This window comes from Grampus griseus (assembly GCF_964374135.1).
Source record: "Grampus griseus genome assembly, chromosome: 3".
NCBI lineage: Eukaryota > Metazoa > Chordata > Mammalia > Artiodactyla > Delphinidae > Grampus > Grampus griseus.
In genome coordinates, this window is record NC_139019.1 from 72,500,602 (window position 1) to 72,515,119 (window position 14,518).

Sequence of the window (14,518 nt, forward strand, 5' to 3'; positions counted from 1 at the left end):
TGTTTTGCCTTTAAGAATCCAAATGAATGGCAGTTATTGCACAAATCAGATGCCGTATCATCTTCACGTTACCAACAGCTTTCATTTCCAAAGCTATAATTTGTTGAATTATATATATGTAATTCATGCTGCTTCCTAGTCATCCAAGGAGTCTTGAAAACCACTGAAGACTATGAAAAACTTGTCATTTTCATTTTGGCAGTAGTCTATATAACAAGTTTCAAACTAGGATAGTTTTTTTAAGGCTTACTAGGCAAGGAGGAGGCCAAACCAAAAGTAAACAGACAACAAGAGGTGATGTTTACTCTTCATATCTCATTGTTATTCCATGACCTGTTAGTCATAAGGGCTTTGTGTGGGAAATTACATATGCATGAATATTTTGTAACCAAAGGGTTATAATCTACAATCTTTCTCATACTTAATTGGTTCCACAGTAGGAAGTCAAAGAAGTATATATGTGTCATTTCATGGTTGATTCATTATGCCCGTACTAAATATATTTGAAATAACGGTCTGCATTGTAACAGTCAAACCTAGATAACATATAATTTCTAATCTTAGTGAGCCAAGGGAATAAGACTAATTGTACTCTGAAGCTAAGAAGTCAGTGTCTACCAGATTAATTGTTAGTGTCCAAGGTTCAGAAGAACACACTATCATCTTCATAACTGAGCATGCCTTTACCACATGCTGTTAAGAACTAATTATGAATAAGAGTCAAGACCTTCCCATATTCAACCACTTCGTGATTTCTCAAGACAACCCAAAAGATTATGAGTCAAAAGTCATTGTTTCTTGTCATTATCCAAGATAAAGACTGATCTGTGGAAAGTAGACTTTCTTTCTGGCAAAGGACAAAAATATGTTTGAAGAAAACAAGTAATTTTTTAAATAAACATTTTAAAGTCAGCCAAAAATAGTTGATAAATTGCTCAAAAATCACAGTTTGCCTGTGTAGATGCTATAGACTATATAACAGAATTGCCAGATTGGAAGGATGAACAGAAAGATGAACAGATTTTATTTGAATTTATCTTTGGTCCAAGTATTTTAAAACTCTGTAAATTAGAACTGTATAAAATATTTTGAAAGAGAGAAAAAACATTTGTTTAATTCTACAAAATCTCCCTTTTTGCTTGTAAGACTGCTCACATAGTCAAGAAGGTTTTGGATATTTACCCTTTGTCTTCCTATTTACCGTTTCCCCTTTTCCTCATACTGGCACACTTATTTTATATGAGAAACAATTTCTTAAAATTTATATTAAAATCATGTATTTTGGACTTCCCTGGTGGCGCAGTGGTTAAGAATCCGCCTGCCAATGCAGGGGACACGGGTTCGAGCCCTGGTCTGGGAAGATCCCACATGCCATGGAGCAACAAAGCCCGTGCGCCACAACTACTGAAGCCTGCGCACCTAGAGCCCGTGCTCCGCAACAAGAGAAGCCACCACAATGAGAAGCCCACGCACCGCAACGAAGACCCAATGCGGGCAAAAATAAATAAATAAATTTATTTTAAAAAACCCAAACATTAAAATAAATAAATAAAATAAATAAAATCATGCATTTAAATAAAGTATATCACATTTTTCACTCCATATGAGAAAGTTTGATTATAAATAAGGATTCTGATGGATAAACAACAAGGTTCTAATGTATAGCAAGGGAACTATAGTCAATGGAAAAGAATATGAAAAAAGAATGTCTCCATGTGTATAACTGAGTCGCTTTGCTTTACAGCAGACATTGGCACAGCATTGGAAATCAACTAGACTTCATTTTTTTTTAAAAGGAAAAAAAATAAGGATTCTGATAAAAGTTTAGCTTATATTAAGATGAAGTGCACCTGCTTGCTCATCAAAAAGAAAAGAGAAAAAAGACAAAAAATGGAGATGGGTGATGTTCAGCCAGTTCTCCTGAGAGCCTAAGTCACCACCTGATCATGATTCATCTGCTGGAGATGAGCTGTAGGCTCAAGTACAAAAGCATGCATTAGAGGCTAGACAGCCAGACAGGGAGAGCAGAGCAATAGAAAATGTTTCTATTTGTGTTTTTATCTTATCGTTAGGGTTTGTTTAAGGCTGATAGCAGCTCTAAAATATTGCAGTTTACTCCTTAACACAGAGATGTTGACCCTTAGATTGGATTAGCTACTGCATTAGAGGCACTGTTACAGTATTCAATCACACTAACTTCTTCACAGCAAGGAAGGTCTTCTGTCCCCAGAGAACAGATTGACGTTGGAGATCTGCAGCCCAGAACGAGAATCTCTCCCCTCCCAACCTCAGCTGCCCCGATGCAGGCACCTGCATTTGTGCCTCAGGTGCTTGGGGATATTTGAGAGCCAGAAAGGCCCACTTTTGTGTGCTGATCGTGCTCAGAACAAGTAAAGGACCAAAACGGTCAGCATGTTCTTCTCACCTCACATCACTTCCACTTTGTAGCTGGAAATACCAGGTAATTTTTTTCCTTTCACCGTTCCCACCTATATCCTCCCCACTGAGTGTTGAAATATGGGGTATGTAATCCACACTGGATTTTTAGAAACTCATTTCATAAATACCTCCACTCCATTACTGCCTTTAGGGAAGTGAAAAGCAGTTGGTGTTTTCTACCTTCTAGGATTTTCACCAACAAACTATGTTTTCAGCGTAGATGAGGCAGAAAGACACTTAACTGTAAGTGTTCTCAATGCAAGTTGTGTTTTTGGTAAAGACAGGCAAGATTTTTCTGTATGTGGGTGAATTATTTTGATATAAGATAGAGACAAGAGGCGAGATGGGATGAACCTCTTTGCTCTCTCCTCAGCTCAGGAGGTTTTGGGATACTCTCCTCCCCTCCCCTCCCCTCTCCTCCCCTCCTTTCTTCCTCCTCCTCCCTTTAGGTTCTCTGAGGTAGTTGTTAGGGGTTAACAAATTAGCAAGTCCAAACAATTATTCATAGTAAGTTTAATAATGATTTATTTTATTTAAACAGTGATCAGTTTCCTTATGACATTCAGACTAGTAGACTATGCTTGTTAATAGCTAGGAAACCCTATAAGGAAATTACTTTCTTGGACTTGAAAGGAACTTATACAAATAAATATGACCAATTGTATACTCTACAACTAAAGAAAAATGTATAGAACATATACTGGATTTTCATAATAGAGCAAACAATAAAAGGAATGAATCCCAACAGGTGGAGAAATTTATTTTTTGAAGGGTCACAAGTAGATGCAGTTATTAGAAATAAAGTAGGAATTGAACATGCTTTAAAGACAAGGTAGGGCTTCCCTGGTGGCACAGTGGTTGAGAATTTGCCTGCTAATGCAGGGGACACGGGTTCAAGCCCTGGTCTGGGAGGATCCCACATGCCGCGGAGCAACTAGGCCCGTGAGCCACAACTACTGAGCCTGCGCGTGTGGAGCCTGCGCTCCGCAACGAAAGAGGCCGCGATAGTGAGAGGCCCGCGCACCGCGATGAAGAGTGGCCCCCACTTGCCACAACTAGAGAAAGCCCTCGCACAGAAACGAAGACCCGACACAGCAAAAATTAATTAATTAATTAATAAACTCCTACCCCCAACATCATCTTAAAGACAAGGTAAATTGGATTTATTTTGCAATACAATTATTGAAGTCAAGGAGTAAAAGACAAAAGCACTATAAAATATCTGACAAATTTGGAACACAAAAGATTTGTGTTGGAAAATGGCAGATTAATGTCTGCCTATTTTACTTAAAGGTGAGCTTAGAAACAGAATTATTCACTAAGTGATTACTCTGAAAAGCTCTCTTTGCAAACGCCCAAAATTTTCTAAAATTCTATTGGATTTAGCCTGCTGCTTCATTTCTACAAGAGAGTAGCTTATATTTTCTATTAAAACACATACAACTGCTTACTCTTCTTGGTTTCATGGTACCGTACTTGAGATTATATACTCCTATCTCATCCAATCAACAGATGTTTATAGGCAAAGTTCAGTGGATTTTGTATTTTGCTCAAATATTATCTCTAGAATACAGGGTTGTCCATTTGGAATTAAAAGATTCCTTCACTTTCCAGCACTTTAGCTATTTGTTTTGCTGTCCTTGGAGAACAGCCATTCTTTGCAGGACTTAGATCGCAATAAATAACACTGAGACCACAAGCTAGAAACTCTCTAAAGATGACAAGCCTTTTAATTTCAGTGATTTGTACTTCTCTTTGCATCCACACCTCCAAAGCATAGTTGCTGAAGACTTAGACCTTCAGAGTGGAAAAATGCCGTTCGGATATATAATAAATTTCATGCATTTCATCAACTCGATTCCAGTTGTCATATGGTACAATCTTAGAAACCAAGGCCCTGTATGGCTTTTGGAATACACAATAGTTGGTTACTGTTTTAGGACTAAACTGTGTAATGTGAAGCAGAGTGGGGAATTGCTCACACTCTGCCTGCTTCAAGGCAAAGTAAAAATTAAGCTCAGCATGTCATCACATATTTACAAGTGACTTATGTGAGCATTCTTTATAAATAGATTTTGACAGTGCCAAGGTTTCCAATAAAATAGGAAACCATTAAAATGGTTTATCGTTTATCATTTTTATTATGGGAAAAACAGGGAGAACCCTGATTCCCCTCAGGCAGTAATTGACCCTTCAGGAACTGTAAAAGAATCATAGACAATGGTGCAAACTATTAAATTCATTCCCAAATGAATTTCCCAAATAGGTAGGCTTTTTAAAATATGGCTTCTACAATGACCACCTTGGCAGTACGTATGTTCATGGCATGCGAAGAAGTACACATAATAAAAGATTTTATAAGCTTTCTTTCGATGACATTGATGAGCTGTAGTTCAGTTTTCTCTAATAACTCTAAAGCTTCATTTCAAAGAAGAGACCATCATTTGTTTTAAAGAAAAATGTAACAGGGGTAAGATTAGAAATTTACACATGATAGGTGCCCTTCTACGGTACAAATTTTATGGACAGTGAAATAAATGTAGGAAGAAAGCTCTTGTGAAGTCACTTGAGAGAGAATATTTTTAGAGTGTCTTAAAAATATGAATGAATAGGACTTCCCTGGTGGCACAGTGGTTAAGAATCTGCCTGCCAATGCAGGGGACACGGGTTTGATCCCTGGTCCGGGAAGATCCCACATGCCGCAGAGCAACTAGGCCTGTGCGCCACAACTGCTGACCCTGCATTCTAGAGCCCATGAGCCACAACTATGGAGCCAATGTGCCACAACTAATGAAGCCCATGCGCCTAGAGCCCTTGTTCTGCCACAAGAAAAGCCACTGCAATGAGAAGCCCGCGCACCGCAACGAAGAGTAGCCCCCGCTCACCACAACTAGAGAAGCCCGCCACGCAGCAACGAAGACCAAACACAGCCAAAATAAATAAATAAATTTATTTATTTATTTAAAAAATATGAATGAATAAGACAACTTTTATAATACAACCAAAGTTTATAGCTAACAAAGTTATATACAGTAAAATTCTACATATTTACATATATGCAAATATAAAAATATATTTCCATATTATATGTATATAAATATATAACATATACATTTATATATTACACTTACAATGTAAGTATATATTTACACACATCTTCACAGACACACAGCATACATATATATATAAAACAAGTTAATAGTGTTCAGAGATTTTCCATTTTTTCTTAGGTTTTCGTGTATTTTTCAAGTTTTCTACAAAGAACACGTATTATCTTTGAAATCAGAGAAAGTATATAGCTTTTTCGAAATTATTTTAGCCCTGAATTTAGCACAGGTGGTATTTAAGACACCTCTTTTTTTTTGCTCAATTTCTAGTGAAACAATTATAGCTAGTGAGATCTTTTTAAAAGCAGTTTTAGGTTTACAATAAAATTGAGAGGAAGGGACAGAGATTTCCCATATACCTCCTGCCCTGATACTTGCATAGTCTCCCCTATTATCAACATCACTCCCCAGAATGGTACTTTGTTAGGACTAAGGAACCTACGCTGACACATCATAATCATCCAATATCCAAAGTTTACCTTACAGTTCACTCTTGATGTTGTAATTCTCTGGGTTTGGATAAATATATAATGATGTAATCCATCATTATTAACTCATACATAGTATTTTCACTGCCTTAAAAATCTTCTGTGCTCTACCTATTTCTCTCTCCACCACCCACCCCTACCCCTGGCTGGTGAGATTTTTAGACTGAGGTGAGGACCTTGAACACCCTGTTACTGGAGGAAATTACCTGCTTTTATAATCTGCTCCGTAGATGATATTAGGAGACCACAGTGATTGACTCACAGTGACCACCATGAGCCTCGGGACTACTGGAGCCATGGGCGCTAGAGTCTTGGGGAGCTCTACTCATAAGCTCTTAGACTTCCCTCTCAGCCTAAGGAAATCTTGAATTTGTGTGTGGAAAGCAAGGGGGAAATGAAAAGGGAAGCTCCAACCCACAGGAAAGGTCTGTCACTGGCAGTTTATAGACGGAACAAAGGAGTGCTTTTATCCCAATCAGTGCGTGCCACAATGTTAGCATACTTTAAAGATAATGACATATATTTGGTGGTTATTCACCGAAGAGTGAACATTTGGGGTATTATTTTAGATGTTTGGATTTTTTATATGTTTCAGGAAAAAAAAAAACAAAAAACTTCTATATTTTAAAGAAACTGTTAGCTCTAATTTTTTACCCTTCAGATGTTTGGAAATTTCAAATAACTGCTCCAAATCTGATCACTAAATATTTCTTTTGTTGCACAGAAACTGACTTTTAAGTCACTGTATTTAAGTACTAACAAGCAAAGGGAAAAACGGGTCCTCTTCTGCCACTTTCTCTGGACTCCCAGGCCCAGCATGCTTCATATCTAACTGCATGCAATCCACACCTTCTCCTCATACAGTTCCCATCCTCACAGCACCCTCTACTCAGCAAGCTCACAGCTTCCAGCCTCTCCTATTTTGAAATACATGTAGCATAACTCAGTATTGTTTTAAAAAATCTTTTTCTATATTTAAGAACTTTATAGTTCTTTGATTTTTTCCTATCTTATATTTTTAAATAAACTTAATAGATTGTGCTTCATTTACAGTTGTATGAAATAGATATTCTTTTAATTATAGTTGTCAAAAATAAGTCAGTCTACTTTTATACAAACTGAGGTCCATTGAGAGGTGTCCTGCTCAGTTCTAAAATTAGATCAGTACATCCACAAAGTGTTTTCTATCTAGGGAGGCCCTCCATGCCCGATGCCATCTGTTTTCTCCTGCTCTTCAACCCACCCCCCTCCCCTTGAATATTCTCTCTCTGAGTAATATTTTTCGGGTTCTTATTCTTTCTTTTATTCTCTTACTGTGACAATATCAAAGACAATATCATAACCAAAGAGATACTATGTTAATCAGGATAATTAATGTTAGCTATTGTAAGAAACAAATAGCAACTTTCAGTGGCTTAAGTTTATTTCTTGTTTTGCAAAATTCAATATTCCTCCCCTCCAAACAATGACTTAGGAGACCCAGCTCCTTCTATCTTGTGGTAGCATCATCTTTCAGACCCTCAGAATCCTTCATTTTTAGCAGAGTGGCCTGGGAAAGAGAGAGAGAGTAGAAATCTTCATGGGATATGTTGTGATCAGAACTACAAGTTCATTGGCCAGAGCTCAGTCACATGACTGAGTACAAGAGGGGCCAGGAAATATGTTGAACTGTGCACCATGAAGGAGTGTATCTAGGTAAACACCAAGAGCCTATACCACTCAATTCTTTCCATAATCACACCATCTCAGGTGACCAACCCTTATCTGGGACATGTTTTATGCACACCCTCCTCTTACCATCCAAGCCACCCTGTTGCCTTCTCTGTCTTACCTCTCTGGCACTATCACTTTAACTCACCCATAGCTATTCGTCCCACAATCCCAGTAAATTCCTTCCTGCCAACCCTCACCACTGTACTTCAATTTCCAGGTAAGAATCAAACACTTCCAAAGCTAATATCCTTGCCTCAGTTTGTGTTTATCCTTTCAGTGTTTGTAAAGAACAAAAAAATGATGGAGAAATAAGCCAGTAGAATCATCACCAGCCACCATAGGAAACTATTAATACTAAGAATAAGAAACAATAAAAATGGCTATGATGAAAATTCTAGAGAAGAGAGAAGCTGAAGTAAGAACTTAGAGTTTTTCATAAAAGATTAACACAATATTACTTGATACTCTGATACAGGTCTACAATCCTTCAAAATTCCCTGAGATGAAAAGGTAAATCCTCAGTGCCAGAATAGAATGCCTGGGGGTAGAAACTAGAGTTATGAAAGAGAAGTGCTCCAAAGAACAAGCTACATGAGGAAACATCTTGCAATTTTCAGACCTGAGGTCAATGACACAAAGATGAGTTGAAATATTCTGAAATACAATCTCTTACACCAGACGTCACTACTAAACCAGATATTTTTCTTCCCCGGAAACAAACAAAAAAAAACCATGATGAAAAGACCTCACAGCTCTTCTGGAATTCAAAATCATACAAACACTGCTGGAAAAATAAATAGAGGGAGGTACTAAGGGATTTCCTAGCCTTTGCTTGTATCCATTAAATTAATCATATACAATAAAATTAAAATGTTCCTATTTGACTTTATAATAAGTCAAATTTGACTTTTCTTTATAAGGCATTTTATAGTTTTTCAAACTTTGTTTAGGTTTATCTTATTAACTTCTTTATCTGTATCTCTTGAATAACTTAAGGGAGTATAACAGTCCTTCTGATTTAGATTGACTTGTTGCTATTGAAACTTTTTTTTGAACAAAATTATTCTAAAGCTTTACACCAGGTCAGATTTTTCTTGGCTGATTGGGGCAATAGTAGGTATTATAATTAAAAGTGAAGAAACAACTTAGATCAGAATAAAAAATTTTCCCTGGCTCTTTTACGTACAGGAAATCATAGATTATTCTTTTCCAAAGGGTAAAAAAACAAGCTTGTGTGAGTAATAAGACAAATTTTTACACAAATAACCAATAACATGAGCTAGGCAGATGTTTATAAATTCTTTCATTTGTGCCATTTCTCTGGGAAGTTATTCAATTTAGGAAAAAGAAAATCATTTAAAGCGCAAGAGAATAGATGCTTTGCTCTTGGGACCTTATCATAATATGCCAGAGACAAAGTTCGAGTCATTCTTATTGTTAATAAGTCTGAACTGTAAAATCATGAATAGTGTGATAGATTCTTTTGGTTGCAGAAAGATCCACCTATAACCAGCTTCTGTGATAACAGGAAATTGACAATTTATTATAAAATTACTGGTCATGGTATGGAACTCTTTTCTCTACCCCTCTGTCTCCCTTCAGACTAGATTTCTGTGCTTCCTGGGTAGCTATGAGAGAAAATGTGGCTGACAAAACATACCAACCTATCCTCCATTTAGGAAAGTACCTCGGGCTTCCCTGGTGGCACAGTGGTTAAGAATCCGCCTGCCAATGCAGGGGACACGGGTTCGAGCCCTGGTCTGGGAGGATCCCACATGCCGCGGAGCAACTAGGCCCGTGAGCCACAACTACTGAGCCTGCGCGTCTGGAGCCTGTGCTCCGAAACGAGAGGCCGCGATAGTGAGAGGCCCGCGAACTGCGATGAAGAGTGGCCCCCGCTCGCCGCAACTAGAGAAAGCCCTCTCACAGAAACGAAGACCCAACACAGCCAAAAATAAATAATAAATAAATTAAAAAAAAGAAAGTATCTCAATCAAGTCCCAATTCTTAATTCCTGCAAATGAATCTCAGGTTGTTGCAGTTTGAATCAGGGTTTCAACCTCTGATTCAATCAAATTTGGGGCTGGGTCATTTCATACAAATGGGGGTTAAAGGTGCACTGCTGGTACAGTTCAAGAAAAACACAATATACAGTAATAAACAAGGGCAAGAACAATGTTAGCATTAAAGGCTGGAAAAGTAAGCTTGCACAATGATGAATCAACCACCTTAACTAAAATTATTTATTAATCTGGCTGATTAGCTGTCAGCTTTAGTAGCACATTACACACAATCTCAATGAGCTACTTAAAGAGCCAGGTTAATGTACTAGTTGCATCATTGGCCTCCTCAGACAACTCACAACCACGACGAAGATTCCCAAGGAATGGCTCATCCATCTACCTATCCATCTGTCTGTCTCTGTCTTCTGTCTCTGTCTCTATCTGATCCACTATTTTGTGTTGCCACACAGGCTCTGAATTGTTTAGCTTTAGGGCACTCAATGCACAAAGACTGTGATGTGTATATCATCTTCTGGTTCTACTGTACAGCAGTCCTCTTCATATGACACAACAATTAAAGGCTTGTTTTTGTATCCATTCAGCCAATCTGTGTCTTTTGGTGGGAGCATTTAGTCCATTTACATTTAAGGTAATTATCGATATGTATGTTCCTATTCCCATTTTCTTAATTGTTTTGGGTTTGTTATTGTAGGTCTTTTCCTTCTTCTTGTGTTTCTTGCCTAGAGAAGATCCTTTAGCATTTGTTGTAAAGCTGGTTTGGTGGTGCTGAACTCTCTCAGCTTTTGCTTGTCTGTAAAGGTTTTAATTTCTCCATCAAATCTGAATGAGATCCTTGCTGGGTAGAGTAATCTTGGTTGCAGGTTTTTCTCCTTCATCACTTTAAATATGTCCTGTCAGTCCCTTCTGGCTGGCAGAGTTTCTGCTGAAATATCAGCTGTTAACCTTATGGGGATTCCCTTGTGTGTTATTTGTTGTTTTTCCCTTGCTGCTTTTAATATGTTTTCTTTGTGTTTAATTTTTGACAGTTTGATTAATATGTGTCTTGGTGTATTTCTCCTTGGATTTATCCTGTATGGGACTCTCTGTGCTTCCTGGACTTGCTTAACTATTTCCTTTCCCATATTAGGGAAGTTTTTAACTATAATCTCTTCAAATATTTTCTCAGTCCCTTTCTTTTTATCTTCTTCTTCTGGAACCCCTATAATTCAAATCTTGGTGCATTTAATGTTGTCCCAGAGGTCTCTGAGACTGTCCTCAGTTCTTTTCATTCTTTTTTCTTTATTCTGCTCTGCAGTAGTTATTTCCACTATTTTATCTTCCAGGTCACTTACCTGTTCTTCTGCCTCAGTTATTCTGCTATTGATCCCATCTAGAGTATTTTTAATTTCATTTATTGTGTTGTTCATCGTTGTTTGTTTCATCTTTAGTTCTTCTAGGTCCTTGTTAAATATTTCTTGCATTTAGTCCATTCTATTTCCAAGATTTTGGGTCATCTTTACTATCATTCTGAATTCTTTTTCAGGTAGACTGCCTATTTCCTCTCATTTGTTAGGTCTGGTGGGTTTTTATCTTGCTCCTTCATCTGCTGTGTGTTTTTCTGTCTTCTCATTTTGCTTATCTTACTGTGTTTGGGGTCTCCTTTTTGCAGGCTGCAGGTTCGTAGTTCCCGTTGTGTTTGGTGTCTGTCCCCAGTGGCTAAGGTTGGTTCAGTGGGTTGTGTAGGCTTCCTAGTGGAGGGGACTAGTGCCTGTGTTCTGGTGGATGAGGCTGGATCTTGTCTTTCTAGTGGGCAGGTCCACGTCTGGTGGTGTGTTTTGGGGTGTCTGTGGACTTATTATGATTTTAGGCAGCCTCTCTGCTAATGGGTGGGGTTGTGTTCCTGTCTTGCTAGTTGTTTGGCATAGGATGTCCAGCACTGTAGCTTGCTGGTCGTTGAGTGAAGCTGGGTGCTGGTGTTGAGATGGAGATCTCTGGGAGATTTTCGCCATTTGATATTATGTGGAGCTGGGAGGTCTCTTGTGGACAAGTGTCCTGAAGTTGGTTCTCCCACCTCAGAGGCACAGCACTGACTCCTGGCTGCAGCACCAAGAGCCTTTCATCCACAGGGCTCAGAATAAAAGGGAGAAAAAGTAGAAAGAAAGAATTAGTACAAGCAGAAAGAAAGAAAGGAGGGAGGGAGGGAGGGAGGGAGGGAGGAAGGAAGGAAGGAGGGAAGGAAGGAAAAAAGAAAGAAAGAAGATAAGTAAAATAAAATAAACTAAGATAAAATATAATAAAGTTATTAAAATAAAAAAATAATTATTAAGAAAAAAAACGGACGGATAGAACCCTAGGACAAATGGTGGAAGCAAAGCTATACAGACAAAATCTCACACAGAAGCATACACATACACACTCACAAAAAGAGAAAAAGGGGAGAAAATCATAAATCTTGCTCTCAAAGTCAACCTCCTCAATTTGGGATGACTCGTTTTCTATTCATGTATTCCACAGATGCAGGGTACATCAAGTTGATTGTGGAGCTTTAATCCGCTGCTTCTGAGGCTGCTGGGAGAGATTTCCCGTTCTCTTCTTTGTTCTCACAGCTCCCAGGGGTTCAGCTTTGGATTTGGCCCCGCCTCTGCGTGTAGGTCCCCGGAAGGTGTCTGTTCTTCGCTCAGACAGGACGGGGTTAAAGGAGCCGCTGACTCGGAGGCTCTGCCTCACTCAGGCCTGGGGGAGGGAGGGGCACGGAGTGCGGGGCGGGCCTGCGGTGGCGTAGGCCAGCGTGACGTTGCACCAGCCTGAGGCGCGCCGTGCGTTTTCTCGGGGGAGTTGTCCCTGGATCCCGGGACCCTGGCAGTGGCGGGGTGCACAGGCTCCCCAGAAGCGGGGTGTGGATAGTGACCTGTGCTCGCACACAGGCTTCTTGGTGGCGGCAGCAGCAGCCTTAGCGTCTCATGCCCGTCTCTGGGGTGCGCGCTTTTAGCCGCGGCTCGCGGCCGTCTCTGGAGCTCCTTTAAGCAGCGCTCTTAATTCCCTCTCCTCGCGCACCAGGAAACAAGGAGGGAAGAAAAAGTCTCTTGCCTCTTCGGCAGGTCCAGAATTTTCCCGGACTCCTTCCCGGCTAGCCGCGGTGCACTAGACCCCTGCAGGCTGTGTTCACGCCGCCAACCCCAGTCCTCTCCCGGCGCTCCAACCGAAGCCGAGCCTCAACTACCAGCCCCACCCGCCCCGGCGGGTGAGCAGACAAGCCTCTCGGCTGGTGAGTGCCGGTCGGCCCTGATCCTCTGTGCGGGAATCTCTCTGCTTTGCCCTCCACACCCTGTTGCTGTGCTCTCCTCCGCGGCTCCGAAGCTTTCCCCTTCCGCCACCCACAGTCTCCGCTCGCGAAGGTGCTTCCTAGTGTGTGAAAACCTTTCCTCCTTCACAGCTCCCTCCCACTGGTGCAGGTACTGTCCCTACCCTTTTGTCTATGTTTATTCTTTTTTCTTTTGCCCTACCCAGGTACGTGGGGGGTTTCTTGCCTTTTGGGAGGTCTGAGGTCTTCTGCCAGCGTTCAGTAGGTGTTCTGTAGGAGTTGTTCCACGTGTAGATGTATTTCTGGTGTATCTGTGGGGAGGAAGGTGATCTCCGCGTCTTACTCTTCCGCCATCTTTCCGGAAGCCGTCTGATTTTTTTTTTTATAAATTTATTTATTTTATTTTTGGCTGGCTGCGTTGGGTATTCGTTGCTGCACATGGGTTTTCTCTAGTTGCGGCGAGCGGAGACTGCGCTTTGTTGCGGTGCACGGGCTTCTCACTGCGGTGGCTTCTCTTGTTGCGGAGCACGGGCTATAGGCTTGTGGGCTTCAGTAGTTGTGGTGCCCTGGCTTCAGTAGTTGTGGCACACAGGCTCAGTAGTTGTGGCATGCAGGCTTAGTAGCTGCACGGCATGTGGGATCTTCCCGGACCTGGGCTCAAATCCGTGTACCCTGCACTGGCAGGTGGATTCTTAACCACTGCGCCACGAGGGAAGCCCCTCCACTGATTTTCTACATAGCTCATGAACAGGAGAGATCTTAAAGTTACAAAGACTTGGAAAGACTTATTTTTATGGAAAATTGAGAAACTGGATTTTGAGAATGAACCTAAGGGTTTAATTAATCTTTACAGTCAGCTTGTGACCTTTCAATATATTGATGTCTCTAGGATCTGTGAAGGGCACTGGCATGAGATTAATACACTCCCCTTAATCCCTACCTCAAGGGGACTTTTGTTTAGCTACCTGTTCCCAGCAACCCTGCACTCCTGCCAGCAGTCCCAGGCCTTCCCAGAGGTCTTTTAGAGGTGCTTTATCAATGGAAAGAACCAAATGGTAATTCCTACCAGGCTCTGGAATTTCCAGATGCTCACAGAATTTTTATCATTATATATAATACAAACTTGGGAAGCCCTCACAGCTCCTAGAAGCAACACCCATTTAGAAAGGTAAACTGATTTGTTTCCAACTCAAGCAGGTAGTTTCAGTTAGAGCTCTGCTAATCGGGCAAATAAGCATTTTAATCAGTCAACATATAAAATGTATAATAATAAAAGTAATATATATAAAACATATTTACTTTTATAGAGTGAATATAAAATTTATCATTTAAAGCAAGATACTTAAGATCAAGAGAGACCACTAATAACAATCACACCAGGACAACAGATATAAACCTGGACTGCCCCAGGCAAAATAGGACATGTGGTCAACCCACCCATCAGTGAATATTTAAAACAGTTTTTCT